General features: G+C 34.6%; 1 protein-coding gene and 1 non-coding gene across 2 annotated transcripts in view; both read right to left on the bottom strand.

Moving 5' to 3' along the window:
- The window catches only part of LRRC4C (leucine rich repeat containing 4C), a 1094185-nt gene that overhangs the window by 1015498 nt on the left and 54263 nt on the right, over positions 1–24424 (bottom strand). The gene's annotated exons all lie outside the window — the stretch shown is intronic.
- Positions 12094–12257, bottom strand: LOC126019450 (U1 spliceosomal RNA). Its single transcript, XR_007499149.1, has one exon. It is a non-coding gene; the product is annotated as a U1 spliceosomal RNA (small nuclear RNA).

Consider the following 24424-nt stretch of genomic DNA (forward strand, 5'->3'; position numbering starts at 1 on the left):
ATATTTTAAATTTTTTAAACTGGTCATAGATCATTTAGATCTTTGTTTCATTAGTTTTGGGGTCATACATTGGTACTCATCAGGTCATATTCTTGGTTCTGGTCTCAGGAGGATATCCTGGTTGAGCTCTGGGACATATGGGTTTTGGAAATGTAAACTAGGTTGGCCATATGCAAGACAAACACCCTACCTGCTGTACTATCTCCAGCCACTGAATAATTTTAATTTTAAAGCAGTCACTTTATGTGAGATTAATACATTTTGCAGGGAAGAGGACCCACTTTGTAGTACTGAAGGCTTAGTCCTGGTTCTATGTTCAAGGATAACCTCTTGCTTTGCCCATGGGACCAGGTTGGGTGCCATGAATCCAACTAGGTAGGCAAATACCCTGTCCACTCTACTGTCTCTCCAGACCTGGAATACATTTACATTTCTATATATTAGTAGTTTATCCTTTTTCTGCTATTTTTATCTTTTGATTATATATACTTTTCAAAGAAAAATATATCTTTCTTCTTTTGCTGAAATCCAAATGGTACCCTCCTGCATTAAATGTACATATACAACTTTCAGAGAACTCAGTTTCTTCACATGATTCTCCTTAAGAAATATGTTCTCTGGAGGATCAAGAGTTCCTAGGGCTACATAAAAACAAAGAAATTCAGTTTTACTTTTCATCAGGCCCGTTTTTGACTATGACATTGAAATTGAAAGATCAAGTTTATATTTAGTAGATAAACCTATCTCATGATTGACTGTTCCTTTCTTGGGTTCGAAGAAAATTTAGAGTAATCAAACCTTGAGATATCACCACCACGATGTTTATAACAGATTTTTTAAATTTTTAAGTCTACAACACATTGGCTTTGAACTAATACAACAGTTGGATTCTCAAAAAATCTTAATTAGACATCTCACCAAAGAAGATGTACAGATGGCAAATAAGCACAGGAACAATACAGAAGATTATTTTTCTTAAATAAAACACAAAGTAAAATGCATACCAAATACAAAATTTGATTTAGAGGTTGGAATGTGAGGTATGTGTTTAGCGCTTAATAGCTAATAATGTCTGTGACACTTTGTTCAGTAAAACTATATGGGAAGTTAAAAACAGAAATGATCTTGATGGGTTTTTTTTTAGTGCCTAATGAACTCCAAGCAACTAGTAAACTACCAAAAATTTGCAAGAATGGTTTTAGACAGAATGAAGGGCTGATCACAGATATATCACTGTGTAAAAAAAAAAGTCTTCAAGTGTTTTCTGATTCTAGTCCTATCACATACTAATTGGTAAACTTGGCTGATACTGTCCTTGTCTATAAAATGGGAATAAGGACATTTGCCTCCTAGGGTTGTTGGAGAATTAAATGAGGCATTCTATGCAAAGTGCTTAGCCCAGTGTCTGCAGTAAAATGATAATTATGGAGTTAATATTATGATTATTATTATTATTATAGATGCAGATATAGCTTCACAGCTTGAGCTACATCTACATTTCTCATTGATATGGCTGGCTCAGGTCCTGGTTTTATAACAATAAATATGCTGCCAAATAAATGAAGTATTGAAAAAGATATGTATTATTTCATATCATTTCTGTGTAGTCCTGGCAAAGGTAAACCCAATTCCAATTCAAATAATTTAAAATTAAAGAAGCCCAGGAGATGTTTTACTAGACTATTCTTAATCATGCAAGGAATACTTGCAAGAGATTAAATATTATAAATTTAGACACTGTAGATAAAGGTTATCAAAAATATAGAAGAAATTAAGAAAGGAAAATAAAATCAGTTAGAAATCCATCCTGATCACATTGTTTTGGGCCTACTCTTAGTGCTGGGGCTAATCCTGGTTCTCTGTTTTGAAATCACTCTGAGAAGAGATCATGGGGAGCCACAGTAGGAACCGGGGCCACCTGCACATGACGCATGTGTTCAGACAACAGAACTCCCTCTCCAGCTCCATTTATATATCCCTAATTTAGGTATGGTGAGAGCAATTAACTTTTAATCAAAACTGTACTAGTGTCAATTCCTCTATATTCATTCTCTTTCCAGAAGAGAATATGTTGGTATGCTATCTTCTCTTTATAAAAAGTCACAGTTAAATCACCCTTAAAAATGTATTAAATTGGGTCCAGAGAGCTAGTACAGCGGTAGGGCAATTGTCTTGCAAGCAGCAGATCCAGAACAGTTTAATTCCCATATGCTCTCCTGTGCCTGCCAGGAGCAAATTCTGAGCACAGAGCCAGGAGTAACCCATGAGCATGGCTGGGTGTGACCCAATTAACAAAAAACAAAAAAGTATTAAATTGTATATTCTTAAAATGGAAGAATAGCTCGTGGGAAGTAGCTAATGGGCTAGTACCCATATGTTGCCTGAGAGAAGTTCATTTTTAATTTGCAGCACCACCGAGTCACCAGATCTTTCCTCTGCTGCTAAAACCCTGCCCTAGGTGTAGGGAATAGACCCTGACCACCATCAACTTGTGACCTACCCCTATATAAGTCAGGAATTACTTCCCCTTACACTAATTTCTAAATTGGATAGAAACTCAAATTTTCTTCTGAATGCTCACAGACTCATGTGCTTAGTAAAAATAAATAAATAAATAATAAATAAATAAAAAGCCATCATGTACTTTTTAAGATCATTTTACTTTGATGAAAATAAATGTTAGTAATAATTGGGGCTGGAATGATGGGACAGGAGGTACAGTAAGTATGACATTTGTCCTGCTCATTACCGCAATGGATTCAGTCCCTAGCATACTATGAATTCCATCAAGCCCACAAGAGTGATTCCAGAGTACAGAGCCAGGTTTAAACCCCAAGAAAGGCAAGTATAGCCCGAAATCCTCAAAAAAAAAAAAAAAAAAAAAAGAACTGCTTGTAAATGATCTTCAAGTCTAAGTGGTCCAAATGACTGCTTAACTTTAGTCCAGTAACACTGTTCGATAAGTTTCTCAAAAAAGAAAGAGGAAGAAAGGAAGGAAGGAAGGAAGGAAGGAAGGAAGGAAGGAAGGAAGGAAGGAAGGAAGGAAGGAAGGAAGGAAGGAAGGAAGGAAGGAAGGAAGGAAGGAAGGAAGGAAGGAAGGAAGGAAGGAAGGAAGGAAGGAAGGAAGAAAAATTTCTTTAATTGGAAATGATGCTCATTTGAGTTTAAATGGGGCTAATTTGCTCAAATCTCTCCCATTGTTGAGATATCACTTTATTTACCCTTTTGCTATAAAAACATAAATTAAAATAAAATGGCACTATTTTGATATAATGAAATAAGCGATGATTGATAACAATATAAAATTATTGCCCATAAAATTTACCTAGGCACAAATACAATTTGTAATTTGTTTAAGTGCTAATCATCCTGGGAAGCATCCTCCTCCTTATTTCTTAGACATACATAAAGCCAACACAACTTCACTTTTATAGATTGATTAATTTGCAGTGAGTGATATAAGTAAACTTCAAATACTGTTTCTAATAATATATTTCTTTAAATTTAGGGAGGGTTTTGACATATGTATGTTGTATTAGCTAATCTCTGTTATTCATTTACTCCACAGGAGATCTTCCTCTTAAAATGATGGGAGGTAGTTTCTCCATCTAGTTATCACCATCATGACAGTCAACAGAATTCTGATTGCAGAATTCTAATTACAGATGATTATAGCAACAACAGATAAAGCATAGCAGATATTAGAGTAATCCAATTATATGAGTCAGGGCAAAGTTGGAAGATCAGCATGTCCACAGGATAAAAGAAATGGGACACCATGTGCAGGGATGGGTTTTGTGCGGTATGGCTTCAAGCATATATTCATGGAAGCTTACAGAATACTCGAATAGAAGCCAGTCTGCATCGTTTCTTGAACCTGAACAATGTGGTTGAAGGAATTCAATGTTTAAATGTTTCATAGATGTGGAGTTAAAGATATGGACAATTCAAACCAAGACATTTTGTATTTACGATTCCTGTTAAGCAATCAGTCATTATACATGATTGCAATTCATATTCATATTCAGAACTCCACAAATGATATGTGATAAAGAGTTACACTAGTAAAGAAATATAAACTTACAATTTAAAATTGTTAAGGAAATCTGTTATCAGTTAAATATAATTATAAGATTATAGAAATGAAATCCCATTTGATAACATCTGATAACTCAAATTTACTACTGACTCTGCTATGGTCTCACTATAGGCAGTGCTGACTGACAGCATATGGAATGCCAAATTCAACCCAAATATACATATATTTGGTTTTTCAGCCACAGCTAGTGATGTTCAGGGATTACTCCTGGCTATGCGCTCTTGGCTTGAGGGACCATATGGGATACCAGGGGGATCAAAACGCTGTCCGTCCTAGGCTAGCTCTCACAAAGCAGACACCTTACCACTTGTGCCACCACTCAGGCCTCAGGTTTCTAATATTTTGTACTATCTTTCAGACTCTTTTTTTTTTTTTTTTGGTTTTTGGGCCACACCCTGTGATGCTCAGGGGTTACTCCTGGCTATGCGCTCAGAAGTTGCTCCTGGCTTCTTGGGGGACCATATGGGACGCCAGGGGATCGAACCGTGATCCGTCCTAGGCTAGCGCAGGCACCTTACCTCCAGCGCCACCGCCCGGCCCCATCTTTCAGACTCTTTTACTGAATTTTTAGAGAAGCTAAACTAGAAAAATACTCTATGTTTCTCATCTCATTTAATTCTCAGAGATTCCCAGAAACTAGTCAATATATCATGGAGACAGCCTTTATTTTCTAGATATGTTTATTGTTTGCTCTTTCTAACTCTTACTCCTAATCTATAAACATGCACTGACTATGAAATAACTTTCATATTTCATATTTTATATTTCAGACTTTCAACTGGGTTTACTCAATAGGAACAACTATAGATGAAATAGGAGGATGAAAGTTCAAATACATTTACTCAATCCTCCAGGCTCTTAGCTGGTTAAGAGAATAGACAGTTATAACTAGAATGCTTCAAGTGAAGAATGAGATAACTTTCTGTACAGTGCTCCATAACTTCAGTTAAAATAATCTCACAGTCATTCTCACTCAAAGATGTAGGAGTGTAAACAAATGTTGACTTTCCATGCACTTTGGATTTCATATATGCTACCCAGTCCTGTGTATGTAGCCTCTGACCGGTACATATTGCTCCAATAGCTTTAATTCCAGAAAAGTTACTGACATTCAGGGAACTTAGAAGGACCCTTTAAAATCACAAACATAGCAAACATAACACATATTTAATCTCAATTTTATAGTACATAAAAGTCCATACTAGTCTTATGCTGATTCTTTCTCTAGGTTATAAAAATCCTAATTCCAACCCCTGTTTTTATTGGGGTACTTTATATCCTGAGGCCACAAAGCAATAATAAATTCAGCTTCTGCATCAGTGGTCAGTTTTAGTAATGTATTCTGTCACAACAGGAGAAAATACAGTTTTATGAAATCTTGATAGTCAGCATAGGAAAAAAAGTCTATAAAAGCCATCTAAAAATATACACATGATAATTTGCTATTAAAATGTAGCCTGTTGTGCCACTAAATATTTTCAAATATGAGAGGATACTGCTAGAAATTTTCATGATTTAACATTCTGACTCAAAATCAATGAATGTCCAGAGAATCATAGGTCCATAAATAGGTTATGTTGAATATAGTTAGAGAGATCATTAAAGTCCAAGGGTAACTCTAGAGGATGGGATGTCTTTTACAAATTTATTTTATTAAATGGGCATTAGTGTCTTTTTTGAGAAAAGTGAATAGTTCTGATATCAATATGCCCATATCACTCTCAGTAATGAATCAAATGAGAAAATAAAATGTTGGCATATTTCTGTAGACTCAGGATTTTCTCCTATGTGTGTAGAATAAAGTTTTACATGGGCCTCTCACCCTAATCCCCCGTCACTAATTCCATTTTATAATCTTGGTGAATCAAACTACTTACAGCTACTCACATCCACGATTATAACTAACACTACCCCTGTACTCCTCTGTCTCAGAGAATTTCCAGCTCTGCATGTTGTGCTATAACCTCTGCTAATATTAAGCATTTTATAAAATGTCTCTACAGAAACATAATATTAATAAATCATTATAAATATTGCAGAGATCTTAATACTTCATTTATAGAGGGTAGGTGGGGGTGGTGTGTGTGTGTGTGTTTGCTGAAGTGTGGTTTTGGCCACACTGGGCAATGCTCTGGAATAACTCATGGTGCTGCACTTATGGAGCATTTGGTGGTACTCAGCAGACTATGTGGAACGCTAGATATTGAACTTAGTTGATCATATGCATGACAAATACCCTTCCAATTTCAATACCATATGTCCCAGATACATCATACATTCTTACGTTTTTAGATATGGTTGGATACCATAATAATTATTTCTGTCATTTGCTTTCCTAGAGCATGGTGTATGGTTCATGTTTTTATTCTCTATACAAGAACCTAATATATTCATACATAAATGATGTAAAGCTTAAAACAGCTGAAAGTTGTCATTGGCTAATTAATACTAAAACAAGAAACTAAGTAACTCCAAATATTACAATGAAATTACCTGTCAGTTATTAAATATACATAACATGAAAAATGTATGTATATAGAATATATATACATGTCTAAGTTCTACACATGAATATGTTCTTTATCTTATAACAGTGCTTCTTCCTTTTTTATTTATTTATTTTTTTGGTTTTTGGGTCACACCCAGTGACGTTAAGGGGTTATTCCTGATTATGTGCTCAGAAATCGCTCCTGGCTTTGGGGAACCATATGGGACGTCGGAGATCGAACCAAGGTCCATCCTGGATCAGCCGTGTGCAAGACAAATGCCCTAACGTTATGCGATCACTCCAGCCTCGCACAGTGTTTCTTTTGTTCACTAGCATCAGGCCCTTACATTTGTGTTATCAGGGCCCCTATTTTGTTCTTCGTTTTGTTTGCATTTAGCTCATACACAGTGGTGTTCAGGGTTTACTCTTGGGTCTGTACACACAGATCAATCCTAAAAGACTCAGGGGACCTTATAGTGTGTTGGGGATAATACCTGGGTATTCCATATGCAAATAAAATACCATACACACTATACTGTCTCAGGTCCCATCAAATATTTGTCCTTTGTAGTAAGCTAAATAGTTTCTCTAAATATTCAAAGTCCTAGAATTAGTAAATGTTACTTTATTTGAGAAAAAAAAGAATCTTTACAAAGGTGAATCAAGAATTTAAGATGAAATCTTCCTGGTTTGCTGCGGACCTTTTATCCTGATAAGATAAAAGTGCCTAAGCAAAACTAAGTGGGTTCATTTTCTCACTGGGAATCAACCGAGAGCACGAAGCGGACGGATATGAAATATGAATTATGAAATATGAAATAAATGAGACCACACAGAATTACATGGTGAAAACAAGAGGTGAGGCCAGAGAGAGGCTTTATTCCTTGAGTTGGGCCTATATATAGACGGATTTTTGGGCGTAGCCAGGGAGAAAAGAAAAGGGGATAAGCCAATGAGATCAGGGCTAGAATTAGCATATGAAGAGACAGGTAAAGAGAAACCAGATACCTTTAAGAAAATGGGGGGATACAGAGAGATCACAAAGGAACTTAGAAGGAGACTTTTGGCGGGCTTTGGCAACTGTATTTTCTTTGTTAGAAAGTAATACTGAGGCCTGATTTCTAATTATGGTCAAAAATAAAGAGAGAGATAGTTACAGCCACGTTTTGAATTATAGCCAAACAATCCACGCAAAGGGTCAACTGAATTGACTACTCTAAGCGGGCCTTTTTGGCAAATAATTCTTTTTCAGGAGTGCACTATACCTAAGAAGGTTTAAAAAGCACTTCTGATGTGTGCCCTTCCTGCGTGGGGTGTAACACTTGTTTATCTGTTCCTCTCTGTCTTCAGTCTCTCTCTCTCTCTCTCTCTCTCTCTCTCTCTCTCTCTCTCTCTCTCTCTCTCTCTCTCTCTCTCTCTCTCTCTCTCTCTCTCTCTCTCTCTCTCTCTCTCTCTCTCTCTCTCTCTCTCTCTCATACACACACACACATCACAAGGAGAAAGCAAACTAGTCAAGGACATGGAGATTTATGAAGTCACTAGTCAAGAAAAGTCAGAGAATATCTGTAATAGTACTGTAAACCACAATGATAACCTTAATTTACAAAATTGTAAAAATTTGGGCCAAAGAGACAGTATAGCAGGGAAGGAATTTGCCTTGCATAGGATCAACCCAGGTTCAATCACTAGTATTTTATATGGTTCTTCCTAGACTCCCATGAATAATTCTTGAGTGCAGAACCAGAGTAACCCCTTAACATAACTGAGTATGCCTCCCAAACCTTAATAAATTAATATATGTATATATAGATATAAATAACTAAATAACAATTTAAAAAAGCACCTCTCATAGAAACAGACTGGTTGGTGAGAGTCAAATGGGATGAGAGTGGCATATTGGTGAAAAAAAATGAAGAATTTGGTGTTAAAACACAGCATGTCTGAAACCCAACTATAAATGGCTTTGCAATTTCACAGTGCCGAATTTATTTTTTAAGGCCCAGAGCTCCAGAATTTGGAAGACAGTTAAGGAAAGAAGGTTGAAGACAGAAGTCCTTTATATTGCTTTTTTCAACCCTTTTCTGAGCATGGCTTTTTTTTTTTTTTTTGAAGTTTTCTTTCCTTTCTGTGATGTCCCTTTCCTACTAGTTGTTCCTCATTTATGTGATCTTTTTTTACCCATGGTCCCACAGGGAGGTCCACAGGGGTCAATAAGGCTTCTGGTTGAGAAAAACTCTTTTAGAGGTTCTTGCTTCAGTATGGCTCTGTCAAAATGTGTGTGAGTTCTATTTTTTAGTCAAAATAATTTTAGTCTTCTGGCCTCCCAAACTATAAGAGAATAAATATTGGCTATTTTAAGTCACCCATTTATGCTAATTTGTGATAGCAATCACAGGAAACTAATGCACTTAATAAAACTAATTTTTGCCTTGCCTTTAAAACAGGCCTATTATTTTCTAGTACTTATTGACTATTAGACATTATCCTAAATATGGACAATAGAAAATAAAAAAGAGCAAAAACAAGGTTTACTCTAAAACTTCCTCATCCCATTTTTCTTTACCGTGTGTATGTATATTACATATATAATACATTGTTTTTCACTACTTTTTCTGGCTTTTTAAAATGACATTATGTTCTTTACACCTATACTATGAAATTTGTTTTTAAATGTCTTATTCCTTTGAAAAATATCAACATTTGGTTTCTTTATCTCCTAAAAGATTGCACAATGTCTGATTAGAAAAATGCCTTTGACAATAATTAGTGAATTATGTTTAAGAGGGTAGTTCCTAGGGTAAGGAACTTCCTATGCAGGTATCTGGCATAGGCTTGATTATCTTAAAATCTGTATATGAACACTCAAGTCCACAGTTGACATATACCTGACAATATAAAGCCAGGTAGATAATTCCACCATAAGATAATAAAATACTCATTGAACTAAATAAAATTATGAATTTTAAATGGTTTTTAAAAAATGAAAGGTTTGAATATTTTAAGGCAACAATAAAACTAAAACAACTTAATAATATTTTATTCCCTATAAAAGAAACAATGATGAATATTTTGGTAAGCATTTTGACATCCAAAGCATATACATTACTAAACTGAGACTAATGGCAAAAGAGAGATAAACACCATCATCTTAAGATAAATAGTTAGACTACTCTTTGATTTTTCTGTGGTAGTACTAGTTTTACAAAGAAAAATCACAATCCAAACATCCAGAATAAGATGAATGCTAATAATTGGGAGTAAAAATTTTCTAGAATAACTACATGGAAGATAACTTGTTAGAATAATCATTTAAGTTCTGGTTAATTCAGTCACCTTGCCCTAAAGTCAGAGCAGATGAGACAACTGCTTCTGTGATTTAGAAAGAAGATAAGGTTGGGTAAGAAAGAGTGTTCATTATTTTATCCAAATGTGGAAAAAGCTCTATGTTCTGTCTCATATTTTGCATCTATAAGATCTAGAATTCATTCTTAGTAATATATGGACCTCACAAAACCACTGGGAGTAACTCTCTAGCACTGAGCTAGGAGTAGTCACTAAGCATAGCCAGATATGGCCAAGAAACAAGACTTCTTTATTTTACTGTGCTAGAAACTATGTGTATAGGCTCAGCTGGTCATTTCCAATGTTGTGACATTAGTGCAAGTAAGTTGGCATTGAGTTCTCATGGAACTTTCATTTTGGAACACTATAAGCTCCAGAGTCTTTGATCCTATAACTGTTAGATCCTGTCCATCACAGCGATGGAAATCCTTTGCTTGATTCCAATCTTCATAGGGTGCATTTTTAATTATAGTGTATATTTAATGAGTAAAACTTTCTATTCACCTAGAATCAAGCTTCTTGGAAATGGGACCCTCCCTCACGTGTCAAATGCATTTCACTTCTCAATAACATTATACAAAGATCAGCTGCTTATCGTTATGACTATTATCTTCAAACTTCATTGTGAAGTAAATTCAGTATATTTAACTTGGGTGATCTGACAACAGCAGTGTGAGTTACAAGATAGTTTTTGCTTGTTTGTTTTTTCTTTTGTTTTTTTGGTCACACCCGACAGCGCTCAGGGGTTAGTCCTGGCTCTTCAGTCAGACTTCAATACTGGCAGGCTCCAGGGACATGTGATGCTGGGACTCGAACTACCATCCTGCATGCAAGGCAAAAGCCCTACCTCCATGCTATCTCTCCGGCCTCCCAGTTACAAGATCTTTTAGCTTAAATATTGGAGGAACCTCACTCCTTCCCTCACTTCATGTATTAAAAGAAGTTCATCTCTTTTTCTCAAATAAAGATCTTTGATCATTTTAGTTTAAGAGTAATATAGCGAAAGAACAGAGAGGCCTCACCCAACTGAAGCAGACAGCTGCAAAACTGTTCTCTCCTCTTCCTAATTTCTCTTCTCCCCCTCGCCACCCAGGAGTTAATAAAAATCATTTAAGCTTTTTATGGATTTCCAAATTAAAACCTGATCCTTCACACCCAAGAAATACACCTCCTTGCTTGCATCCATTTCAGGAAAAAGGCCCCATAATTCAGGCTTAAACAAATAAAACCATCTTCCATGTGGTGACTCAAAGACTGAGAAAAGTAAGGTTCTGAGTCAGAGGAAGGATTTTAGCATTTTGTGGACAGATTTTTCTGTTTTGTTATTCAGCCTTGTGTAGGATTTAATGATCTGAATCGATTCTTTGTAAAAACCCACGTATCCATCTACGCAAAGCAAAAATAAACAGACTTGTTAGAAAAGCTCACAGTAAGAGAAGGAACAAAGCCCATGTCTATCTTTCTCAGCATTGCTGAGACTGCCTGGTCTCAGCAGATATTTTTCAGTTGACAGTGGAAATGATTACCCAAGATGACCCCTTAAAATTGACCTCAGGTGGTCAACACCCCCACCTTAAGCATGATTCATCATTTGTTTCCTTTGCAATATGTTAGGGTGTGTTATAAATATTTCACTTATTAGAAGCAAGCAAGAATGTCTTGGGTCCTTTCTAGACTTACTTTGTGATGACTGGATTGCCAAATTGGTCCATGTTTTGATGGCTTTTGGTACAAGTAGGTGAAAAATCTATACTTTGCATTCATTCTATGATTTTTTTCCTATATGTTTATTTTAATCATTCATTTGACAAATCATTTCCTGAGCACTATTGGTGGCATAAGTATTCTGACTTAGGTACAGGGAATATAATAAAGATAAAATAAAGCAAAATGACTTCCTTTGAAAAGCTAATGAAAAAGAGAACAGAGTTCAAGTACCTCCTATAATGTGTTATGTTTGGTTATCTAAAAATAAAAAAGAAAGTAAGAAGGGACTGACAAGCAAGTAGGTTTTTAGTGCAGCTTTGGCAGTATTAATAAAAAAAAGTAGAACAGGTTTTATTGTAAAATCATGGATTGTAATATACAAGATAGACAGGCAAATGCCTATGCCTATGTGTTAATTTTCTTTTCTTTTCTTTTCTCTCTCTTTCTTTTTTGTAATTAGGGGAGAGTGCAAAAGCAGTCCCTCACTACCACAAATTATGCAGTCGAGTTTCCCACATTTTGGGAAATCACAGGGGTCAACAAACGCGGAGTGCAATGGATAAGCCTCACCCTGAAAAATCCACCTTCATGGACATGGTATCTCCCCTGCCAGATATGTATTATGTGAATTTTCACCTTGGAGAAGATTCTGTGTAAAAGCAATATGAGAGAAAGACATGAATTACTTACATTGCAGTGAAGAATTTAAAATAAATTAATTTTTTCATAGGTAATTAAAAAAGATATAGTGTGTATAAATACATTAGAATTCTATTCAGTTATGAAAATAGATAAACTACTTAATATTATTGGCCTAAAGTTCTTTATGCTTGGGAAATGTCTAATGAAGAACAAACTATATTGAATAATTTAATTTGAGATATCTATGTAAAATAAACAGAAATAAATAATATAAATAATGCTTTGGAGTTTGAGACTAATAGTTGCCATAAGAATAAATAATGGGGTGAGTAAATTGGTACAAAGAGGACATACAATATGTATATACATGAAATTTATTTAATGTTATGATTAAATGTTACCTCAATAAAACTGACATAAAATCTAAATACACAAAAATGTCAGGGTGACAAGCATGTTCAAGCAAGAGATCAGAGTGAATAACTGAAGAAAATAAAAATAATTAAAACACTGAAAGAATTGTAGAAAAATAAGCAATAGTTGTATAAAATACAAATACATTATAGAGAATATCACATATATAAAATTTAGGGAGACGTTGGGCCACAACCAATAACAATAAGGTCCTTCTCTCAGTTTTATGCTTACTAGTTTTACCTGATTGAGATTTAGGGACCATATGTGAGGACTGAAATTGAATCTTTGTCAGTTGCATGATAAGAAAGCAACTTACCTGCTGTGCTACTACTCTGCCCCCATAACATCTTTATTAAACACAAAATATTTGTATGTTAGGAATGTTAGTATCTCTATCTTGTACACAATTTTTTCCAATGTAGTATATTCTCTTTCTTCATAAATCTACTTCTGGCAGAAATAATAATAATGTGTTTGCATCCCTATTATACTATATCAATAGTCTACATATTTTATGAAGATTTCTGGTTTTGATATATGTAGACACAGGGGAGATACAAGCATTATCAAAATAAAAGAAAATAAGAAACAGTGTTTCATACATTTTCTAAATAGGTTTAGATAGTGCTTAAACATATGTGCTATACAAACCAAAATATTAAATTATAAGAGAATTGCCTCAAGTAGGTGAATTGAACTGAGGCAAATCAGATCCAATTATAAAATATCCTCAAATAAATATTTTCCTAATAAGATTAGAATAATAGTACAAAACCTCTTTTACTCTCTCTTTGTGCACCTATTTATCTTTTTCTCTGTTGTACTTTTTTGAGTGGTTGCTATGTGCTATGTATTATTTATGTGATATTAAATCACAGCTATTCTCATAATTAGCCTATCCCAGTATTACAGATAAGAAAACTGAGCCAGGAAAAGAGGTAGAGACAGGATTAAGGGAATTGATTTATACCCAAATGATCAAGTTCTATCCCTGGTCCCATATAAAGTGACTTTAGCATCACTAGGAATGATCCCTAAACTCAGATAAAGGAGGAAGTTCTGAACACTATTGGATGTGGTGACCCCTCCCAAACAAATAAGCACAGAAAACCTTTAATGTTATGGTCCATAAATATAATAAAACAGCAAGTTTATTTCCTTGTATGCAGTCAACCTTTTCAATCATAGATACCCCAAATGTTTGCTCCAAGTGCTGCCTGAAATGATCCCGAGCACAGAGCCAGAGCATAGCTGGGTGTGGTCCAACACTCCAACTCCCCTAGAAATTAAAAATTAAAATAAATGAAAGAAAATTGAGCCACTGGAAATAATTAGTGAGTCTCTCACATTGACAACATTAGTAAGCAGCAAATCCAGCCTGACAGTCTAATTGCAGAATGAATGTCAAATATTATGCTCTGTCATATCATTTAGCAAAGTGGAAGGTTTACTTGGTTTCTGAGAAATTTCTGGATGGTATATAGAGAAATGTCTTTGCCCTGTGATAAAATAGTGAGTGTAAGAGAAGAAAATGGAAAGGAAGTAAGTTCTACAAGCCAGACAAATGTGACCATTCATCTCTCCCTTCTATAATCAAGCTCTTTTGGGCTTAAACAGCCTATAAGAGCAGGCTTTAAGAGACAGAACAGCTCAGTAGCATCAGAGAATAACCATTTTCCAATCTAAAATGAGTAGGCAATCTAGCATTATCAAATATTTGAAAAACACCCCATTGCAGATAATCAAGCTCAACACACAGTAGAAAAATTATATGCAAAAGCACAGAATTAATAAAGCAAACAACTTTTAAAAGAGCTAAATTATATTCTAAAATACATTATGGCTAATCATATTCATAAGACAAGATCTGGCTTTTGTGAACTTTTTATTTTGGAAGAGAAAATATTGAAACTGGGAGTGTGACTGCTACAATTAGATTAATTCAAAATCTGGAGAGGGTGGCAGAATTGACAAGCTTAGTAAGAAAATTAGGGTGCTCAAAGAAGAAAACCTCCTATAGTATAATTCACAGGTCACAGAAAAATCAAGAAAAACATGACTTCAGAGGTCTCTTTCAATACCTCCCCCATGCTGGCTTCCCATGACTTTCAGCTTATAAACATTTTTATATAAGGCACTTTTCTTGTTCTTTTTGTATTTCTGTGATTTTGTCCACTTTTATATTACACAAGTAGAATTAAATTATGTCATTAATTTATGGATTTTCTACTTCATTAAAATTATAACTAATAATAAAATTCTAAATTTTTCTAATGCATTTCTTCAATCTACCTACTAGGTCATTGATCAAATATAAATTTAAGATATGGATCAGAGACTGGTGAGATAGTACAGTAGAAAGAGTGCTTGTCTTAAAAGTGGCCTTACTGAGATTGATCCCTGATAACCAAATGGTTTCCTAAACCCACCATCACAGATCTAGGAGTATTCCCTGAACACAAGGTGTCCAAAAACTTTCTCTCTCTCTCTCTCTCTCTCTCTCTCTCTCTCTCTCTCTCTCTCTCCATATATAGCATATATGAATAAAAATAATATATGTAAATATGAATATGCAATCTGATGACTAGCAATCATACATTTGAATTGGAATTCATCTGTTTATCTGCAATTAGTATGAACAAATTTGAAAAGATCTGAATGGAAGGCATTTTTCATTGATTTTTTTAAACATTCTTTCGTATGTGTAGATAGCTTAATGGAAAAAAAATGAAAATCATAATAGTTGACATTCTTTTCCCTGAATTCACAGGCTAACGGAAGGAACACTCAAACAACCATCATGCAATTTGCTAAGTGCTGAAAAATGAAGTTTGTACAACTTGTTATGGGAACACACAGGGGGAAACTCTTCTAGTGGGGATAGATATTAGGGGCCTGGAGAAGGGAAAGGAGGATTGTATTCACAAAGTTTTCTTTTCTATTAAGTTTAGTTTTCTTTTTGAAATAGAATCAATTTAATATGCTGACAAAATATATTAGGGAAAAGAAGAAGGCAGTACATAAAAATGAAGAGAAAGACCAATAGGCTGACTTCACTTCTACTGAAATACATGAAATAAAGTCGCATTAATTTTTGATTTCATGGATTATAGCGATTGAATGATTTTATTTTTAAATACTATTTTCATGTTGTTAATCAAAATGGAACAATATAGTTCTATAGTACATTATGTTTTTATTAAGTTCAATGTTAAAAAGACAAGAAAAACAAATACTTGTGTGACATTATAATAGGAGATTGTTTTTTCCATATAAACTAGTATATTTTATCGGTGTGAGTCTCAAATAAAGAGACTTGTATATTCTGTGTAAGTTAGTAAGAACATATTGTGGCCATATAATCTGGCTTTATATATTATATTATAATATATTTGTTATAAATATATATAATGTGACTATATGTATAATATGTTTTCCATGATCCTATTGGCAGAGGTAAAATATATACAACCAAAATTAACATTTATAGATGGTAGTTATAAATATTAAATTTAATAATATTTTTCTTTTTTAGAGTATTATTTATACCAGGTTACTTTTATATTTTAAACATTTTATAATATCTATCTACCTACCTAAAGAAAATTCTGTTAAATCTAGACACTTGGGGGTCTCTTATGTAGTAATAATGGTTAAATAATTTTAATTATTTCTTCAATTTTTACAAAATTTTGGCAGATAACTCCATGAAAACTACAGATATCAGGTGCCTTTAAATTTGAATTATGACATTAACTATTGAGGACACCAATAAAAAAAATCTGATATTGAAAACTAAGTCTATTAAAACTCTTTCTCAAAAATTTATTTTGCATTGAATCCTGACCATGCATAAAACACTGACTTGTACTGAGTCAAAAATAGCACATGTTATGTGAATGTAAGAGAAAATAACAAGTGTCTTTCCATGGTGGAGCAGATTGACAATTTAATTTATGGCAATGATTTCTAACCCTATAACTCCAACAGGACTGCCTGAGTGTCAAAGAACCAATGAATACTACAACCTATCACTGGCATCACCAATGAAAAATTAATCTAGAAGGTAAACCACAAATATGATTTATAGTGCTGGCAATTCCTCTTTCCTGTTCCTTATACTATGGGCCCAAAATTCACTTACTACAAATTTCAGCTTAAAACATTTTGGAATTTTGGTTTTTGAGCCATACAAAGTAGTGAAATGGCTCTAATTCTAAGTGCTTAATGATTGTTCCTGGTATTCCCCAAGATACCCAAGAGTAAACTGTTTTACTAATCAGAGTAAATCTGCTACTCCACTTGTAAGTGTTCCCCTTCCACCACTGCCATTTATTCGACATAACAGAAAACAATATAAGGTTCTGTTAAATGTCCATTTATTTCTCAGATCAAGCTTTGCTTCTTAATCTTTTAAAGTCACCAATAAATGCAACATTTTAATAGCCCAAGCACCTTAGACATATTGTGCCTGATTAATATCTCAATTACTTCAAAACTGAAGAAAGAGGAGATATAGTTTTTATTAGACTGTTTCAATAAGTCCCATAGTTTATATAAGTGTGTTGCTCTGTGTAGAATCTGTTTTCTCTCACACAATTCAAAGGATTAAAACGATATAGGCAGTGAGTATACTTAGTTTCAAGTAATACCTTCAACATGTTACACACACATATTATTTTATCCTTGGATGGAGATAAGTCATTGCCACATAAAAATAAACAAAGATTCAAAGGGGGTGATTTTTTAAATTATTTTTATGTTTTCCTTCCTTTTCCCTTTCTTTTCTTAAACTAATTTTTATAGTTTCTAGAAGGACTCCTTCCATTTTTTGCTTGTTTGAATTTTTGCCCCCCTTTTTATTTTATTTTTCTTTCTTTTCTTCCTACATTCAAACAGAACGATATAACTTGAACCATTTTGTTCTGCCTCACAAATTTAGGGGGAAATAATGGAGGTCACCAAGACCAAACAGTCGTATGCATATTGAGTAGAAATAAAAAATGATCAGATTAAACAGCAAATCCAAAGCCAACTACAACAGAATCGATACCCATTCTACATCAAGCTAGACACAGAAGGAATCACTTATATTAGAAGCCCAGGGGGAAAAGGAGAGGTGACATGAGATGCATGCCAGGAACAGGGTTGGAGGGAGGACATTGGTGGTGGGAATGCCCCTGATTCAATGTCACTATGTACCTAAAATATTACTGTGAATGATTTGTAATCCACTTTGATCAAAATAAAAATTATTAATAACAAAAGAAATTTTCAATAACCTGTACACTGTTTCAAAGTTCCTAAATTTTTATCTCCCCTGCAAATACTTTTTTTCATCAATTATTTAGAATTTCCTTGTCATTTGCCTTGGTTTAGGGGAGACATGTGGCACTGCTCAGACATGTGGCATTTACTTTTGATTCAATACTCAGCGATCACTCCTGGTGGACTTGGTGGACTATATGGAGTACTGAGGATAAAAACTAGGTAACTAGGTAACTAGGGCAAATGCTCTAAACACTGTATAATCTTCTCTTCATTTTCTTCTTCTTTTTTTTTTTTTTTTTTTTTGTGGCCTCATCCAGTGATGCTCAGGGATTGCTCCTGGTTATGCTATCAGAAAACGATCCTGGCTTTGGGAACTATATGGGACGCTGGGGGTCAAACACCAGTCTGTCCCAGGCTAGCGCATGCAAGGCAGAGGCCTTATTGATTGTGCCACTACTCCAACCCCTAATTTCTCCTTCTTATTCCTTGGAATTTCTATAAAACTTTAAAGATGCACCTTTTTCCCCAATAGTGCTTAATACAGGTAAATCAACCTCAAATCCTCTATCAGAATGTATAATATTTAATAGATTGGAATAGCCTAATAGTTGATGAGGGTTTCAAAACCTGTTTTGACTTCAATTTAATTATTTTATCACCTTAGAAAAATTATGTATAGATTTTCAGTCTGTACATACTGATCTCATATATAAGCAAAATAATCTCAATCTTGTGGAATTGGAGACATTGCCTATAAAATATCTAGTAACTTTCCTGGAAGCTGGGAGATACTACAGAGATTATGTAAAGACTTAGTATATGTCAAATATCGATTTTTTTCCCTGATATAATCATAATATCTTGACACCTGAGCATCTCTGAGTATAGCCCTGGAGGCCCTGGAGTACAATCACATCATGCTCTAGTGAGGGTAATTTGAGTCTCCACCAAAAGTCAATGATGGAGCAGCATAGCAACCTTGGGCCTTTACATTTTAAGCACCAGCCCATCTGGCCCAGAATTGTTGATAAATCCTGGACCTTTTGAGAAATGCTTGGGAGACCTCAGCCCTCTTCACCTTCCAAAAAACAATAAAGAGTTTGGCAAATAGGAAGCATTTGATACATTGGGTTAGTCTTCCAAGTTTGACAATGAAACCACACACTTTTATTTTCCCATATCCCTAGAGTAATTGTTCTTCAGTATGCATTATGTTGGGAAAATGTAGTTTATTTATCATATTAATGCAACTGGTTAATAAAGCATACACTCTTTGGCTATGAGGTATCTTATCATTAAACCTGCTGGCTTTATGCTTTGTCTATAATAACATGATGAGTTGTTAGTAGTTGGAAATGCTTCTACAAAATAAAACTAACATTTTCATTTTAATCCAAAGGTTCCTTGAAACAATTGCTGTCAGTTAGAAATATTCTCTTTCCTATTCATAGGTTAGGTCACCTACTCAGTCTTTATATGTCAAATTGAAGCTATTTTATGGAAGCTGTACTTGGACCACATGACCTTCCACTGTGCTCATTCAGTATGCCTCCTCTCATCCTTCATCTCTTCATAGTAATTTGCTAATCTTACAGAACCAATGGCTTCTCTGGCAATGTTTCCCCAGCATAAAACACTTCCAAAAAGTACTCAGCATTTGTGTAAATGAGTAGATTGATTATGGCCCTCTTATTCAAAGCAATGAAGAAAAGCCAACAATTGTAGAATGCATATGTTATGTTAGGCATTTTGCACACAAAATTGGAATCTCTCCCTAGCAGTGTCATGTGATATCCTACTTGACATTCTCAAAATAAACAGAAATACAAGAGTTCTTGTCATGTTACAGGGAAATCAGATGCTCCTGAAGGTTTTTTTAGAAGATGGTCAAATCACCAAATAGCATGAAATAGAGGAAGTTAATAACATGTGTGCCTCCTATACATGGTTGAGACACAAGAAACACCTTATCCATATGGCTTTAGAAGCAATATTAATTAGTTTAGCTAAGACAGTGTACATATTAGGAAGAAAAAAAAGTGAAAAGATCAGGAGTCAGGGGGCAAAAATGCTTAGATTCAATTTTATTTTCTGCATTGAAAAGATATTTTTTCCTATAGATAGGAGACACATTTAAGGGAAATTTACATGTAAATACCTTTCACAATAGGGGTCCTTGCCCAGTTTTTAGAACATCTACTATACAAAACCATTTTGGGATTGCAGATTTTTATTTTTTATATATTTAAGGCTGATACCAAAAGACATTTAATGTATATTAGCAGTAATTCCTGAATGTAAAAATTGATATATTTACCTATACTTTGATGACTTTCACCAGTCCATTACAGAAACAACTAATCCAATTAAAGATATTTTGCAAGATTTTTTTTTCTGAAAAAAGAAACTAAGTAGAAAATTTCTATAGGAAAATCATTTTATGTCATCCAACACTTTGCAACATCTTTCAAATAGTACAAAGTATTGAATCTTTGCAACTACTAAACATTAATACATAAGTAATTTTTTTCAAATGATCATTTGAACAGGAGGAACATGTTCATATATTTTGCCTTTGGGACAATTACTATAGAGATGCATCCGAATATTCATTCACTTGGACAAAAAACATAGGATTCCTCCTGCACCAGTGGAGTACCACATTTTAATATCAAATACTGTAGCAAGAGATGGAAAACCATGACTCTCACCAATTTTATACCACCTCTCATAAGGTATGTGGACTCTAAATTTTTGTTCAGTCTGGCTTAAATAAAATTATGGGAAAATTACTGCATCACTAATCACTCCAACATGGGAAATAATTTCCTGATGTCTATATCAAGTAGAGTTATAATAAATATAACATGATGCTACTGCCATTTTCCAAAATAAAGAATAGTATCTCAAAGATAAGATAAACAGAAGCTTCCCATACTTTTCATATCCTTCATCTCAGTGATTGCCAATGGAAAAAAATCACGAAACACAGTCAATCCAGTTGTGATGCTAGTCTGCAATGAATTTGCATAATGAATGAAAAAATTAAAATAAACACTAATTATTTACTGAGTGAGAAATGGAGAGGTGATTCAAGTAATTTGACTGGATAATCAGCAGCAGATTATTTCTAAGTTATGACTATACATACCAGACATTGACTACCTGCCCAAGATGCAAATCAAGTGAGCCAGTGGTTTGAACAGTGATCTGATTGGACATAAACAAAGGACCATCATGGATCTGTGATTACTTGAAAGTCTGTGGAAAATTTACTAATATAATAAGCATGTATATTTTTAGGCACATCTCTAAGGTCTCTAGATTTAATCATTGTGTTCTTTTTCATGTTATCTTTTCTTGACTTTTACTTGTTTTGGGGGCCACACTCATGAGTAATTGGGGATTTCTCCAAGCTCTGCTTGTAGAGGTCACTACTATTGGAACTCAAGGGACCATACAGGGTGCCAGGATCATTTCAGGCCAGACATTTGCAAAGGAATTGTTCTACCTTCTGGTTTTATTATCCTTGTAATCCACTACCTTTGCTTATAAATAAGATGCAAAAAGAAAAACACAACAACTTGCTATCTTTTGGCGTGTTTTTGGTTTGTTTGTTTGTTTTTGTTTTTTTTTTATTTATTTTGCTTTGTTTTTCGTCTGTTTTTTGTGGTGCTTATCGATATAGCTGGAGTCCTCACTGGATAATTGACACTTTTTTTGGTACTGGTGGAGAGTTTCACCTTCTTTCTCTCCTTGATCTCCCAAATCGATGATGAGAGCCTCTAGAAGGATTCCACCCATTTTTGGTGTATTAGACTCTTACCCCAGTTTATTTATCTTCTCTTTTTCAGGCAAAACCACACAACTTGGACTAGCTAGTCCTGCCTACAGTTAGAGGGGGAGATAAGGGAGGCATCAGGACCAAACAGGTGCAAGACTACTAAGTAGTGGGTTGGATACAGAGGGGACCACATATTCTAGCCGCCCTGGGGGTGAGGGAAGAGGAAATGGGAGGTAGGACAAAAACGGAGGGGTAGGGAGGACAATTTGGTGATGGGAATCCCCCCTGATTTTATGTAAATATGTACCTAAAATGTTATTGTCAACAATATGTAAGACACTATGATCAAAATAAAATTATATTAAAAAATATAGCAAGTAAATTGACTAGGAGTTTACATCTGATGAACTGTGAAGTTCAGAGCTGACTACACATAGGCTCTCTACTATTGAGTTCAATATTCTGTATTCTTTATCATTAAATGGTTATTTTTAATTTAATCAGTGGATTTTCCAGTTTCTTTTGAAGAGGAATAGCATCATCTAAGAACTATTTCAATCTCTAAAATCAACTTAGTGAGAGCTGTGAGTTTGGAAAACATCTTTAACTAATGCTGATATATTCTAGAGGGAGTACATAATCCTCTATTGCCTGATATATTGATCAATGAATACATGAATCCAATATTTTACATTTTTGAATGACTGAGATGATGCTTACTTACACTTATGGGTTTATTGTCAGAAATCAAATCATTATGAAATAGCTAAAATTTAATTTTAGTTGGCCACTGCTAATTACCATGTTTCATACTAAAATTAAAATGATAAACAGAAATATACTCTAGCATAGAAATTGTCCAATTGTGACATTTCAGTTATTATCAGAAAATTCTAATAGAGATTAGAGCCATAGCATAGTTATATGGGACTTGTTAAGTATTTGGACAACCCAAGTTCAATTTTTTGCATACAATTTGGTGCTCTACATCCCTCCAAGGAGAATCTATGAGCACAGATCCAGACGTAAGCCCTGAACACAACCAGCAATGTACCATCAGCCTACTACATTAAATTGTATCATTAAAGTTTTAACAATTAATAAGACAAGAATATTGAGTTCAAGGAGAGCTCAGTGAAATATTGAACATATTAAGATTTATGAATTATGGTGCAAAAATACTTGTCACATATTCCATTGTTTTCCTAATTCATATTTTTTTATTTTTGGGCCATACCTGGTGATGCTCAGGGGTTACTCATGGCTATACACTCAGAAATCACTCCTGGCTTGTGGGACCATAAGGGACTCTGGGGAATCGAACTGAGGGTTGTTCTAGGTTAGTGCGTACAAGGCAGACACCTTACGACTTGTGCCATGGCTCCAGCCCCTAATTTTATATTAAATTATATATTTGAAAATAATGTTTGTGTATTTAATAAAAGTAAGTCAATAGGTAGGTCTTGAGAATATATTCAAGTTCAATATGTAAATTGTCAAACAGAATATAATTTTTGGAGCTCATTGGTTCTCATAAAAAACAATAGGTACCCTTACCTAAAAGTGTGAGAATAACAGGGCCTGAGAGGTAGTTCAGTGAACAAGGCCCTTATCTTGCATTCAGAATACCTGCATTTGATCCATGGAAGCCTATAAAATCCTCTGAGCATTGTCAAGAATGCAGAGTCATAAGGTTCCTAGGCACAGAGCCAGGAATATGTTCTGAGCACTTTCATGTATGACCCTCCCCCCTGAACCAACTGTTAGTAAATAAAAATGTAAGGGATATAATTTATAAAAATAAAGATGATGAAAGCTACTCTTTAACCAGTTAATCTAAACCTTTCTATAATTTCAACTTCCATATGTATTTCAAACCTCCTAATTGGCAATAAGTCTTAGCTTCTTTGACATATATTCTAAACTCTGTTATGTGGTAGATATTTTTATTTGCATGTTTTACAAATACATCAAACACCACAGAGTAAAACATTCTCAATGAACTTGTAAGCAAATCTGTTGTTTGTGGCTTGATTACTTCTTTGAGGGACACCCAGGAATAAGCCTACATTCCCACACTTTCAAGCAAACATTCTGCAATCGAGCTACCACCCTGCCTTAAGCAAATGCATATTTTATGCTTTTATGGTTTGGTTTGGTTTTCTTCCATTTTTATTAAGATATCATGATTCACAACACTGCTCAATGATAGTGTCATGGATGCATAATTCCAACACCACACCCATCATGCAAGTATCTGCTTCCTTCTATCAATGCCACAATAACTCTTCCCAACACTTCACATCTTCTGCCAAATGTCAATCCCAGGTGATCTCAGTTCTTTTTATTTCCGTGTGTGTGTGTGTGTGTGTGTGTGTGTGTGTGTGTGTGTGTGTGACACTCAGCAGTGCTCAGGGGTTACTCCTGGCTCTACACTCAGAAATCTCTCCTAGTAGGCTGGAGGAAGGGACCATATGGGATGCTAGGGATCGAAACCGGCTGTATTCTTGTAGGCTGCATGCAAGGCAAATGCTCCAACACTTGCTATCACTGACCTCATCAGTTCTAAAGACACATTTCTCAGTTCTGTGGCCTTTTGCTCTGTTATTTTCTTGCTATGTTTCCTCACATACCATGTAGAATAGAGACTATTTTGTAACTGCACCTCTTCCTC

The sequence above is a fragment of the Suncus etruscus genome, chromosome 9 (genome assembly GCF_024139225.1).
Source record: "Suncus etruscus isolate mSunEtr1 chromosome 9, mSunEtr1.pri.cur, whole genome shotgun sequence".
Taxonomy (NCBI): Eukaryota; Metazoa; Chordata; class Mammalia; order Eulipotyphla; family Soricidae; genus Suncus; species Suncus etruscus.